The sequence below is a fragment of the Panulirus ornatus genome, chromosome 16, assembly GCF_036320965.1.
Source record: "Panulirus ornatus isolate Po-2019 chromosome 16, ASM3632096v1, whole genome shotgun sequence".
Classification (NCBI taxonomy): Eukaryota; Metazoa; Arthropoda; class Malacostraca; order Decapoda; family Palinuridae; genus Panulirus; species Panulirus ornatus.
Genome location: NC_092239.1, coordinates 34,761,360 through 34,775,801, shown reverse-complemented (window position 1 = coordinate 34,775,801; position 14,442 = coordinate 34,761,360). Strand labels below are relative to the sequence as shown.

The 14,442-nt window shown below is 52.2% G+C and overlaps 1 protein-coding gene across 6 annotated transcripts in view; it reads right to left on the bottom strand.

The window, feature by feature from the left end:
* The window catches only part of LOC139754241 (uncharacterized), a 310,706-nt gene that overhangs the window by 205,696 nt on the left and 90,568 nt on the right, over positions 1-14,442 (bottom strand). The gene's annotated exons all lie outside the window — the stretch shown is intronic.

Genomic DNA, 14,442 nt, shown 5'->3' with positions numbered 1-14,442 from the left:
TACAGCAAGGGTGTTCAGGGCTCCTCATCAGCCCTGAAATTAGTGTGTCTACCCAACCAACATCAACCAACAGCCCTTAACTCCCGCCAACATATACAAAAAAAAAAAAAGAAAAGAAAATACCCTAATATCACAAATCAAAGAAACAATTAAAACATTAACAGTAATGTCACTAAATCAAAATCTAAGCCAATAACATTAATGAAAAAAAATAAAACATATAAATACAGAAATACAATTCCGTACCTAAACGTCTTATAAGGGAGCTGGGTGTCCGGTCACGGCCGCGCAAGGAAGGAGAGGGACGACTGATGCCAGAATTTTCTGGGCAGCTACCTCAATTCTTCGGGTAAATCGTCTTCCTCCCACCTCCCTCACTCTCTCTCTCTCTCTCTCCAGACAACCTAATTCCCTCCCTCCCTCCCTCCCGCCCCTGCGTGGGATACGCGCACAACAGAGGGACCCTGTCACTGTCATCGATCAAGGGGACAGTCCCCCGCACACACCCCCCCTGAGGCTTCAATCCCTCCCTCCCATTTAAGGACTCGTCTTACACCGTCCGGGAGAAAGATGAGAGTTGGTAAATACCGCATTGTCTTACAACATCTGGGGAGGGTTCGTCCACACCCTCGTCCCTTACGCTGCCCTTCATCGCGCTGTCCTGGCCTGGCCTTCCTTCAATCTCAACACTCTTACGTTGGAGAAGCCCTCCTCCTCCTCCTCCTCCTCCTCCTCCTCTCCTCCTCGCCGGTGAAGTGAGCGAAGTCCTCCAAATCATGCAGGATGGTAGGTGGATGCCTCATGGAGTCGTAACTTCCACATATATAGCCCGGACCGTGGAGGAAGCCTTGAAATATGTTCTCAATAAAATCCCTCGAAAAGCGGAGGATAATCATGAAAGGATCTTAGTTTCCTATCGTAAAAATATACGAGTAATTGCTTCATTCTTGAACCCCTTTCAGACAATGCAATATATATATATATATATATATATATATATATATATATATATATATATATATATATATATATATTTTTCACCCAAGGTTAGGTGGAAAATCAGGTTCGTTGATGTACATTCAGTTCGTGATCCAGATCTTGGAGCTCTTCTCCCCTCCCCACCCCCACCACCGCCGCGGTGGTGTGGTGTGGTGTGGTGATGGGGGAGGTGGGGTCGTCCAGATCAGCATTCCAGAGAAGCACATATTTCCCGAGATGTTGAGAGCGGTGGTCCAGACTCGCTCCATTATTACACCAGATGGAATGAACTTCCCCCCTGGTGTTTCTCGCTCCCTCCCTCACCGCCTCCCTCCTTCCTTCCTTCCTTCCTTCCTTCAGCTAACTCTCTCCATCTATATGGATAAGGACTGTACGATTCTAATACCATCATCCAGCAGGTAAACTCATCATAGACCAACAGGTCTTCTGTTAGCCGGGCATTCCCATGTACTCACACGATACCAGGCAATTCCATGTACTCCCACGATACCAGGCATTTCCATGTACTCCCACGTTACCAGGCATTCGTATGTGCTCCCGTGCACCAGATGCGCTAACCTGTGCCACCACAAGCAACCCTTGACTTTGTGACAACATTTTCTAACATCAGATAACTGACAACATTGCTGCTACTAACAAGGCCCCTTCTTCCTGACCCACTACTAACATGGATACCATCAAGACTCCATTAGTTAGGAAGTGACAACACCTCGGCCACCAAGAAATCTCAATGGTTATAGTGCTAATGATAAGAAATCCTGACCAGACAGCAAGTTCACTGCTCTCACCCAAAGAGCCTCCCTTCCCGACCGGTGAGGTCCAGCACTGCTAGCATGAGAAGACGCCAAGATTTGAGACAGTGACGAAATTGCCTCCACAAGGAGCCCTCCAAGGGAGAGACAAGTGCGAGGACAAGTGGCTGGGTTTGAGGCACTTCAGAGAGACGATGGGGAACGGACAGTAAATGACCGATGCCGGCGGCCGGAGACGACCCTCTTCTCCTCCAGTAAATAACTCCTGAAGAGGAGGTCCTCAGGAGGCAAGGTCCTCCCCACCCACCCCGCAAAGCCTCTCAAACACCCACGACGCGAATGACAATCTGGTTTTATTAACTTGGGCCCCGCGGAGACGCGGCGCCTCTCGAACCCCGCTGGAGGAGGACACCCCCCCGCCCCCCCCCAAAGCCTGAAGAAGAGGCGAAGGGTGTTTTGTCAGCAGCTGGGACTGGTGACTGCCTGGCGAGCTAACCAGCTGCTTGGCTAGCTACCCTGATAGCTGACAAACACTTCGAAAACTTACATAAGCTAGACGTTAGACTTGCCGGATCTAACTTGTCCTCAGACGACCCCGTTTTTCCTCCTCGAAAGATCTCGTCTCCGGCTTTCTCATGCTTATGACTCGGGGAAGGAGCACCTTCGGCGTAACATCATCTTCAATAAAAGAAACACTCGCCAGGCCACAAATGACACATAATAAGCCTTTGTGTCCTAATCATACTAACAAGATGGTCTGATATGTTTCCAGAGCTGAGGTTCTTATTTTTCTAAAGCAGGGGTGAGCAGGTGCAACAACCATCAGCAAACATACACTTCCCTGCGACTACCACCGTCCACACACACACACACACACACACACACACACACACACACCTACAGCCATCACCACATCCCCCCCATCCAACAAGGACCGATCAATAACTACCATCATTTTACGCCCCGACCGAAAGTGTTTTCGTAGAATTTGAAAACCGCAAACAAGTGGGCGATAGCCAGGTCCCACCCCACTCTCCCGACACAGCTGCTGTTGCAGCCTCCACCACACACACACACACACACACACACACACACACACACACACACACACACACACACACATACACACACACACACACACATCAATTCAAGAAAGTAAGACACTGCAATATTTGTGTTACATGAAACATGTAACAAAGTAACATACAATTATATTTCATTTAATGCCACATTTTGATGGAGTTTCTTCTTTTTCCTTCTTCTTCGTCGTCTTGTTTTGCTTCTTCTTGCCAACGACTCACGCTCACAAGAAGATACAACCAATACAATCTCCATAGTGACAACTTAATTCATCCTATTAATGATAAAGGCGTCCCCGCCAATCCTAACATTCGTAAAGACGTCCCGGACAATCCTAGTGATGACAGGGACATCTTGGATGTTGGTCTTCAGCGAGGGCTGACCTAGCAAGTCCACACGAAAGGTGCCTCAAAACCATCGTACACTTTATCATTAGGGCGTCCGGAACCATACTAGTTCTCGCGGAGACGTCCCCAACCGTCCCAGACCTCACAAGAGCTTCCCAACAATCCCAGACTTCACAAGGGCGTCCGCAACCGTCCCAGACTTCACAGAGACATCCCCCAAACCATCCCAGACTTCAAAGAGACGTCCCCAACCATCCCAGACTTCACAAGGGCGCGCCACTCACCAGTATCCAAATGCTGCCCACCTGACCTGAATGCATTAGCGCAGGGATGCAACCGACCCTCGTCCTCACCAGTGCCCACGGTGATCAAGGTCAAGTCGCAGTGGAGGCCGCGTGCACACGCCGACCGTAGCTGCCAGCGTGGGATGGCCGGCTCTTGCCGCCGCGCACGGGAGCGTGGCTCCATCTCCAACCCGTAAATATCAGGAGATCAATTATTCCCGTGCTTATTGTTACTAAAACCCGGCGTATTTACCTTGCCGTTGTCTGGACCCGCTTGTAACTCACGACCGCTCCGACCTTATGCCGACTCATATTTAATGACAACAATGCCACATACCGACCGGCTCGAAGCTATTAATCGCGGCATTGTTGGCTTTGTTCCTGCGCTAAACTTGGCCTTCCATTTTATTCCTCGCCTTCCTCATCGGACCCAAGCGCCTCCTCCTTCTCCTCCGCCTCCTCCTCTCCCACGACCAAACCTTCCCTCGCCACAATAGCGCAAACGTCACCTCACTCACGTCGGAACAACCGGCCCGGTTCTGCCGCAGATCCTCCCCCCGAACATATTCACCGAAAAACTCTCTGACACTCTCGTATCAATCCATAGTTTTCTCGTGAGGTTAATCCATGACGGTGGAAACAATACGAGGTGCACGGAGGGGGACCTCCCGAACGCTGGCGCGTTGGTGACGGTAGGTTCTGCCTCCTCTACACACACACACACACACACACACACACACACACACACACACACACCAGCACAAGTGTGGGGGATTCTCTACGGACGTTGTGCGACGGCCGTCTCACAGGACCCGCGGAGGATGAGGCGACCTCGTGTCGTCGTACCTGCCGTCTCAGCGCCGTGAGATCGATCTCAACCCGACCACATGAACGCACCACAACCACAGACGGGTCACAACCAACCTCAACCGGACGATCTCGCATATCCTGAAGATCACAACCGCACATTCGCAACCGGACAACTCCCTCCGCAGGGCAAAAGAATCAGATACGTGTCTCATAACTTCAGTTCTTTACACGGGTGAAGGAGGAGTGACCAAAAGCGTTGAGTAATTATGCATTCTTCGTAACCCAGGCAAGTCTATACACATCTCTTATATTCAATGATCCTTTATCGTGAGGTCCTGTTCGCTTCGCTGAGGGTGTGTTCAACCTCACCGCGAGTGAAGAGACCTTACGATGGCTTCGGAGGTCTTCTACCTCCCCCCCCCCACACACACACAACTGGGTCTGTGACCTTATCTTACCTTACGTATACCCTACAATGGTTCCAGAGGTCTTCTACCTCCACAACTGGGTCTGGGACCTCACCTTACCTTACGTATACCTTACGATGGATTGGGAGGTCTTCCACCCTCACAGCTGGGTCTGTGACCTTACCCTACCTTACGATGGTTTCGGAGTTCTTCATCTCAGCCTAACTACCCAGTAATTCAACAACTTATTAATCCCGTCACCACAACACCCACTACAAAATATATGGAAGTCCGGGCAACCATCTCCCACAAAAAGGGGCGACCCACAGTAACACTCTTGAGGCTTCGAACTGCGGTGGGGGAGGGGGGGGGGGTTCCTGCGCGCGGGACTCAGCATCTCCCTGGCTCACACTCAACGAAAGAATTATAGTCAGAAATGATTAATGAATAAACACGAATATATGAGCAAACGATAAATAATTTCAGGTACTTATCCGACGCCTTCTTATGTATGGGAAAGAAACAGTTACAAAGCAGAGGAGGAGCGACCAGAGGCTGGTGTCGTATCTTCCGAACCTTCCAATCTCTCAGGTCGAGGTTCGAACCCTGGTCGGGACGGTAGTCGGCTCAACGGCCAAAATAGCTGTTCTCCCTCCCCCTTTTGGGACTGTCTGTTCCCCCCTTCCCCTTTGGGACCGGCTGATCCCCCTTCCCCTTTGGGGCCAGTCGATGGACGGAGGACCTGGCGTAAGCTTGGGTGTGTGTGAGAGAGAGAGTCTATATACATGAGGTGGTGTTACCGGACTCCCCCTATGCAACTGGTTACAGCCGTTGTATCCCATGGACGGATATGGAGTACGGTTTCATCGAGGACCATCTCGCTCCGAGACGAATCCATCCTTTCCCTGCTCCTGCGTGGAGTGCAACGCTATAAAAGGCGTCTTGGGGGTTAGTGTATCAATAACATACATAAAGTTAAGACACGGTATACATACAGACACACGGTCTAGTGACGTGGCGACGCAAATGTGAAAAAATGTTTCCCAATAATTCAACAACACACACACACACACACACACACACACACACACACACACACACTCGAGCATCATCTCAGCTCTGCCACTAGAGGCGGCCACGGCCCTCGGGCCGCATCTGTGGTCGCCTGCATGAGTCGACCCATGCAAATCACTTCGATGGGTCGTGATGCGCATGCTAATCACGTCGGTAACGACAGATACATAACGAGTGGTCGGGCTGTGGTGGAATGGCTGGTCGTCCAGGTGGGAACTGGAGGGTAGGTAGAGACAGACTGCACAACTGCACGACAGAATGTCAAAAAAAAAGGGGGGAAAAAAAATCTCATTTCCCAAAACATCAGGATTTAAACGCCTCTCCTCCCCCTCACCCCCTCAACCTCCCCCACCCCCCAAAAAAAAATAGCAATATGGCCGACGACAACACACGAGAGAAATCATTAACGACCAAATAATAACTTTTTTTTTCTTAATGTTGTGGTAAGAGGTTTTTTTTTTTATATATACCAAATATGGCCAGTACCTGCAAGTCCAGGTAATTTAGAAATGTCTTCCCGTCGCCCCTCCCCCTCAAAAAAAAACCGAACCTCCAAATATCCCTTCCCGGAAAATGAGAAAATACTTTAATTATCAATTTTACCGCTAATGTGTTCTACACACACACACACACACACACACACACACACGAAAAGGAGCGGCGCAACGGGTGCAGAACCTTACCTCTCCCCCCACCGTCCCCTCCTCTCCCTCACCCTCCTCCTACCCCACCCCTCCCCTCACCGTGCTGTAGTACATGCGAGGTAATTACAAATACGTAATTACACACCTTACAAGGTAATTACTCATTCATTTTAATGATTACTTATTAACAGTATGAAAACAAAGCCGGCCTCGACCGTTGCGCCAACCGATTTTTCTACTGTATGGGGGGAGGGGGGGGCGACGACAAACCCCCCCCCACCCCATCTACCTCCCACTTCCCCCCACCCACCTCCCACTTTCTCCCCCCCAACCCACCCACCTCCCACTTACTCCCCCTCTCCCCCCCAATTCACACCACCAACAATAACCCATTGTCGAGAACAGACACCCGGTCCATCAACCCCATATCTACAACCCCTACCATGTCCTCGACTCTCAGCCACCCCACCATGTCCCTGCCCACCAACCCCACGTCCTAGCAGTACCCAGATCATATAAATCATATACATTGATTCTGAACTGCCGTCCGTGAAAACTGCAATCCAGCAGTGAAAGAATTCTGAAGCAAAAAATATTCGTGAAATATAGACGTGATCACGAAACCTCACGAACCATCGACAGAAATCCGCACGGACGTCGACACGAAACTTCACGGACGTCGAGACGAGACCTCACGGACCTACTCGACGTGGAACTTGACGAGCTATCGACATACGAGACCTCACAGCCGTCGACACGAGATCTTTCCTTACCGGGAGTGTCCTCGCGCATACCTGGCGGAGCCTCTGTGTGTGTTGTGTGTGTGTGTGTGTGTGTTTCATGACGCACGCAAGACCCCGTGGGCGAAGTTCATTCCCGCGAAAATGTCGACTTTAAAAACCCTGCAACACGGCAGGTTTCTCTCCCAGACCACTTAACACATTATATAAGCCTCCAGAACGCAGATTTATGAAGCTTGGGGCGCAGTAAAAATAGCGTCCGTACAGCCAAAGATGGACTGTGTGAGGCAGGGACGTGGCGTTGGCGACGCTGGGCCAATAATGGCAGCGCTGGAGCTCCAGGGTAGCCAATGGAAAGCGCTGGAGCTCCAGGGTAGCCAACACACTGCGTTTGGGGCTCCAGGGTAGCCAGTGACAGCGCTGGAGCTCCAAGGGGCAGTCAATGACAACGCTGGGTTCCAAGAAACTCAATGACAACACTGGGCAACAGGGCAGCCAAAGACAGCGCCGGGATGCTCGCAACAGCGCCGGACGGCTGCTACGGAGGACTAGCAGTGACACTGCCGTCCTGCTACAGTCCAGGGTAGCCAGTGACAGCTCTCTGCTACTCTCCAGGGAAGCCAGTGACAGCTCTATGCTACTCTCCAGGGTAGCCAGTGACAGCTCTATGCTACTCTCCAGGGTAGCCAGTGTCAGCTCTCCAGGGTAGCCAGGGTAGCGCTGGGCTGCTGCTGGTCTACCAGGGTGGCCAACGACAGCGCCAGCCTCCTGGACAGGGTAGCCAATGCAATCAGCAATGAATATGCAAATGGCGATCATTATATATCATTACCAATGACCATTTCCTGCCGCTCTGTTGCCGTATGTTTGGTCTAATTATATCTAATCATCCCGGAGGCCAAGGTGACGCCAGAGCTGCGCTATGTTACGGCAGGCGCCCTGCCGTGATGTGACGGTTGCCATATTACGTTACGGCACCCTGCCGTGATGTGACGGTTGCCATATTACGTTACGGCACCCTGCCGTGATGTGACGGATGCCATATTACGTTACGGCACCCTGCCGTGATGTGACGGTTGCCATATTACGTTACGACACCCTGCCGTAATGTGACGGTCCCAATCCTGAGTTGCCATTTATGTGACGGTTCTGATCGCGGTAGAGAGATGCCATAGCGCCAGAGATGCCATACCGTTTAACGCATTACGTCATGACGTTACAGCCACCACGGTGATGCGTCCGGCAGGTCAGATGCGTCAGTGGCAACGTCACAAGTCACGTAACATTTGCGATAACCTCCAGCATTGCCACAACGTCCCCTGCGTCACAACTGGTCTTCTCCATACCGCTCGTGTCATAACTACCCATTCGGCCCGGTCATAACTACCCATATTCTGCCCGGGGAGTAACAGTCACCATTCTTCGTGACAGAACGTAACACGACGTCCTCTGTACGAGGGGGGGTCCAACCCAACCCATTCTTCCACCCTTCCCCCCCCCCCCCTCCCCTCCACCACCACGTGTTACTACATACGAGGTTATTATAACCAGCCAACACCCCCCCTCCCTCCCTCCACTCTAACCCTACCACCACCACACGCGCAACCTCCCATCCACCCACACACCCCAACCGCACCACATCACGCACGCCCTCCCACTCACAACCCATAAAAAAAAAACGAACAGATATCACCCCGGGTTGTAAATCATGAGATTGTAATAATACCCATATCATTTTCCTCTCACAATTGCAGCTGTCAGAAAGGAAAACAAACCATTAACATCATGTGATTATTACTTCTTTAAAAAAAATAATAACTGAGTTTACTTAAATAACTGCCTCGCTAGTCCCGTTCTTATTTGCAATTACGACTTCCACACAAGTTAAAAAAAAAATATATAATAAACCTTCGTGCCTGTTGAAGTGCCACAAAAGTAAATATATATGTATAATAAACCTTCGTGCTTGATGCAGTACCACAAAAGTAAAAAAAATATATATATAATAAACCTTCGTGCTTGTTGTAGTAAAGTTACTAATAAAGGAAACGATGCTGAGGATATGAGAGAGCCAGTCGCTTTACTTCCGGCTATTCTCTCACAGGCACTGAAGTAACGCTGAGGGGGACTTTATTAAGGGGGAATGGCCATTAATGGCGATATTCCTAATTACCGACTAGCACCAATGATATTGGGGTAATTAGATGCGATTTCTTCAGGTCACCGATCACTGCTGGTCGATACTATCAGGTGTACGGCGAAGCCCCACACGAAGATAAGGATTCAGAAACGCTTGAGCACGACGGTACGACCCTTGAGCACGACGGTACGACCCTTGAGCACAACGGGACGACCCTTGAGCACGACGGGACGACCCTTGGGCACGACGGTACAACCCTTGAGCACGACGGTACGACCCTTGAGCACGACGGTACGACCCTTGAGCACGACGGTAAGACCCTTGAGCACTACGATACGACCCTTGAGCACGACGGAACGACCCTTGAGCACGACCAAGACCCCTGGGTATGGGGGCCTGGCCTTCAACCTACCCCTATCCCCTTCAATGGTCAGCGGGAATTCTTGTGGTGCCTCTGGTGTGTGTGTGTGTGTGTGTGTGTGTGTGTGTGTGTGTGTGTGTGTGTGTGTGTGTGTGTGTGTGTGGTGGTATGGAGTGGTATGGGGCGGGTGGGAGGGCGGGCCAGCTGGCACTGTGGCACTGGTGGCCGACATAAAAACAGTAAACAGTGGCGCGTGGTGCCTTGCCCCTGGCACCAGCACCCAGGGTGAAGGTCGCCGCCGGCCTCACCTGCACAGGTGACGTCATCGGTGCCTACCTACCTAGCCCACCTGTGGGGGAGGTGTGGCCAGTGACGAGACCACCTGCTGCCTCCCACATCCTCATCCTCCACACCTGTGGGTGTGGCTGAGTGAGTGAGCCACCAGCTGTCCCCAACCGGACCACTTGGGTGGCTCTGTACACCTGCCTCGACCACACAACTGCCACACACACAACTGCCTCGACCACACACACAACTGCCTCGACCACACAACTGCCTCAGCACGTCAGGCATAATCAACACTGCCTCGTATGGGACAACCCCCAGACATTTCCCCCTTGGATGGCGTGCCTGTCTCCCACGTCATAAGAATGTGACATAAAAATGGCGAGTGGCGGAGGGAGGAGCGGTGGAGGACGCGAGGCGACCTGGGGAGGGAGCGGCCGTGGCAGGTAAAGAGGGCCGGCTGAGGACAGGCTCTCCAGATGCACACAAGCGGCTGTGTTCCGCTCGGACGCGCCGTCATTGCCTGGCGCTGTAGATCCCCCCTCGCCGCTCATTGTCCTCCCTCGAGCTGTGTCCACGATGATGATGTGGCCCGTCTACCGGGAGGTGCTGGAGGCTGGGATGATGTGGCCCGTCTACCGGGAGGTGCTGGGGGCCGGGATGATGTGGCCTGTCTATACCGGGAGGTACTGGGGACAGAGAAAGGGGGGTGGGTGTTGTTGTGGCCCGTCTCCTGGCCGACAGGGACAGAGGGGGGGGAGAGGGGGTGTTTTGGCCTATATACCTAGTGATCCTCGAGGATGGGGGGAGGAGGAGGGGGGTTAGTAGTAGTACTGATGGGGGGCAAATATGGGAAGCTTTGGGGAGAGAGTGTGGGGTAAGAGGAGTGAGAGGGGGGGGTGTACAGACAGATTACCATACAGCCTCCCTCCAGGTCGTAATCACGAGAGGCATCTGGGAAGTAAGGATCAAGCATTAACCCTCCGACTCATGGATGAGAGAGAGAGAGAGAGAGAGAGAGAGAGAGAGAGAGAGAGAGAGAGAGAGAGAGAGAGAGAGAGAGAGAGAGAGAGAGAGAGAGCGCCAGGAGCAACACTGTACCCGACTCATGACCAACCATAATGCACAGGAGAGCCAGGAACAGCAACGCCATACCAGGCCCATGGCCCCCTACAAGGGGTCGTTCTCCAAAGTCGTAGGTCAATAACAAGGAGCCTACCAGGCACACCAGGTACCTGGGCAGCCCACACCATCGTCTGGGGACGGCCTCCTTCCTCTGGTGGGATCAGACAAATCCCTCTATATAGATGGATGATTAAGACGTCGGTCCTCCTTCCCTATGGTTCCTGGCCGACCCTTCTTGACGTTCCCTCCTCTTCCCCTCTCCCATGTTTCTCAAGAAGTCCTTTGACACTCTCCCTTACTCCTTAAATACTCTCCCTTGCTCCTCAACAGTCCTTAAATACTCTCCCTTGCTCCTCAACAGTCCTTAAATACTCTCCCTTGCTCCTTAACAGTCCTTAATTACTCTCCCTTGCTTCTCAACAGTCCTTAAATACTCTCCCTTGCTTCTCAACAGTCCTTAAATACTCTCCCTTGCTTCTCAACAGTCCTTAAATACTCTCCCTTGCTCCTCAACAGTCCTTAAATACTCTCCCTTGCTCCTCAACAGTCCTTAAATACTCTCCCTTGCTCCATAAGTCCTTAAATAGTCTCCTACTCTCCCTTGCTTCTCATAAGTCCCTAAATACTCTCCCCTGCCGCCCAACAGTTCCCAACTCTCCCCTGCTTCACAACAGTCCTTAAGTACTCTCCCTTAATTCGCAAGTCCCTAAGTACTCTCTCTCTTGCTTCTCGACAGACCCAATATACTCTCCCTTACTTCTCAAGTCCTTTAATACTCTCCCTTGCTTCTCAACAGTCCTCAAATAGTCTCCCTTGGTCTTCAATCAACCCTGTAACTGTGTGTGAACCATGACTGGTGTGGTCGTCCCCCCCGACCGGGAGTACAGACCCCCACCCCACGGGACCTCATGTAATGGAGGTGTTGCCCGCTGTTAACTAACTAACTGGGTCTGGGATGCGTACAATACCGTCTGGGATCCGCAGTCCCACTTGACAAGCTTTCATCTCAGGGGATTAGAGGGACGGTGAGGGTGTGGGATGTGAGGTTGGGGGGAGACACAAGGACCTAGCGGTGATCACCCCACTGTCCCACACACACACACACACACACACACACACACACACACACACACACACACAATATATATATATATATATATATATATATATATATATATATATATATATATATATATATATATATATATATATATATCCTCCACCCTCCTCCTCCACTCCCCTTCGACAGCCCCCCACAAAGAGCCAAGCGGATAGAGGAGGGGAAGGGGGGTGAGGAGGAGGAGGGGGGGGGGGGTAAGCAGTAACAGCCAAAGAGAGAGAGAGAGAGACGCCGCGAGAACTCACGAGACCGCAAGGTATAAGCCTGCATCACCCCGCGGCGCCCTTATACAATATCGATTTCATGACCTACTTGTCCCGGGGCCGAATTAAAAGACACGACCGTATGAATTCCCGGACAAATGTAATCTTTCGTACCACTTGCGAGCATTCACGACGGTACAAAAGACCCTCGATGGGCCAGGGGCAGCCCTCCCTCCCCAGCCTTTGTGTGCCCTGGGTTTCGAACAGGGGCGCCCCTCCGATCACGACCGCGGAGGGAATTCTTGGTTTCGCTCGATGCGTGCCAATCTCTTTGACTACAGCCTCTGCCTGCTAAGTGGTCATTAACCTCCCTTTTATATCTACTCTCGCTGCTCTCCTCCCCTCTTCTTCTTCTTCCCCCCACGCCTCACCCCTCACCACCCCAAGGTTCTGCCCGCCGGTCGACCGAGCGAGTCGAAGAGCACCGCGTCTACTGATCGATTTCGTCCTCCGTCGTTGCCCCAACGGCATTCATTTCTCTCCTGTCAATCTCAAGTGTCTTGCAAGCGTTTTGCAACTGCTGCTGTTGGTACGACTACTACTACTACTACTACTATCATTACTGCTACTAACTACTACTACTATTACTACTGCTACTACTACTGCTACTACTGCTACTACTACTACTATTACTGCTAGTAACTACTACTACTATTACTGCTACTATTACTACTACTACTATTACGACTAAAGGTCGTAGCCCTCCCCTGGCCCCGTCTTGCCCCACCCCGCTGACGTCTCCGACACCACACGATCCACTCCCTCCCTCTCGTCATCGTAGCGACCCCCACGACGCCCCCACATCTTCCGGTGGCCTCTCCACTCACTGGAACCCCATACCTCCCTCCCCTACCAACATCCCCTCCTCCTCTGCGGCGCCCCAAGTCTCTCCTCCTCCTCTTCCTCCTGAAGCCTCCGGGGACGACCACCCGCCATCACCGCTCAGCCGCCGACCCGGTGATCCGACGACAATCAAAGCCGATGCGACCAATCAGCGGCCGCGTCGGCGGGGGCTGGGGCGGGGCCAATGATTTGATATGACGTAATGAAACCTCGATAAAAATGGCGGAGGGTCGCCGGCGACAGCCTGGTGACACAGCCGCCGCCCGTCGCGGCTCCCGCCGTCGGTGTGTACGTGGGCGGCGGTGGCGTGTGCGTTACGTCACGACGGACCCCTGGCAGGTGACGTCATGATGCATGACATCCCCCTGGCACCATCCGAGAGCCTCAACCCTACCCTCTAGGCCCATACAACCCGTCATGGTAGGGAAAAAAATCAGTGTGTCACGTCCATCTACCCTGCCAGACCTGTCTTGGACCACTACCTCGCTCTACCTCCCTCTACACTCTCAAATATGCTCACCTACCACCTGGTGACCTGGCCTACCATCCTCTGTCACCAGCCTGTAGCCTGACCACCACCAGCACACGCCTGGTGACCTACCTGGCTGACCTCCGTCACATGACCATTACCAGCACACATCGGGTGACCTACCTGGTTGACCTCCGTCACATGACCATCACCAGCACACATCGGGTGACCTACCTGGTTGACCTCCGTCACATGACCATCACCAGAACACATCGGGTGACCTACCTGGTGACCTCCGTCACATGACAATCACCAGCACACATCTGATGACCTACCTGATGACCTCCGTCACATGACCATCACCAACACACATCTGGTGACCTACCTGGTTGACCTCCGTCACATGACCATCACCAGAACACATCGGGTGACCTACCTGGTAACCTACCTGATGACCTACCTGGTGACCTCCGTCACCTAACCATCACCAGTACACACCTGATGACTTACGTGGTGACCTTACCTCTTGACCTCCCTGGTGATGTCCACCACCGGCACACACCTGATGACCTGTCTGGTGACCCCCTACCCGGTGACCTACCTGGTCGACGTCCGTCACCAGCCAGCTCGTAACCTGACCATCACCACACGTGCGCCTCTCACCTAGAACAGAAAAGACAACAAACACCGTCAGCAGAA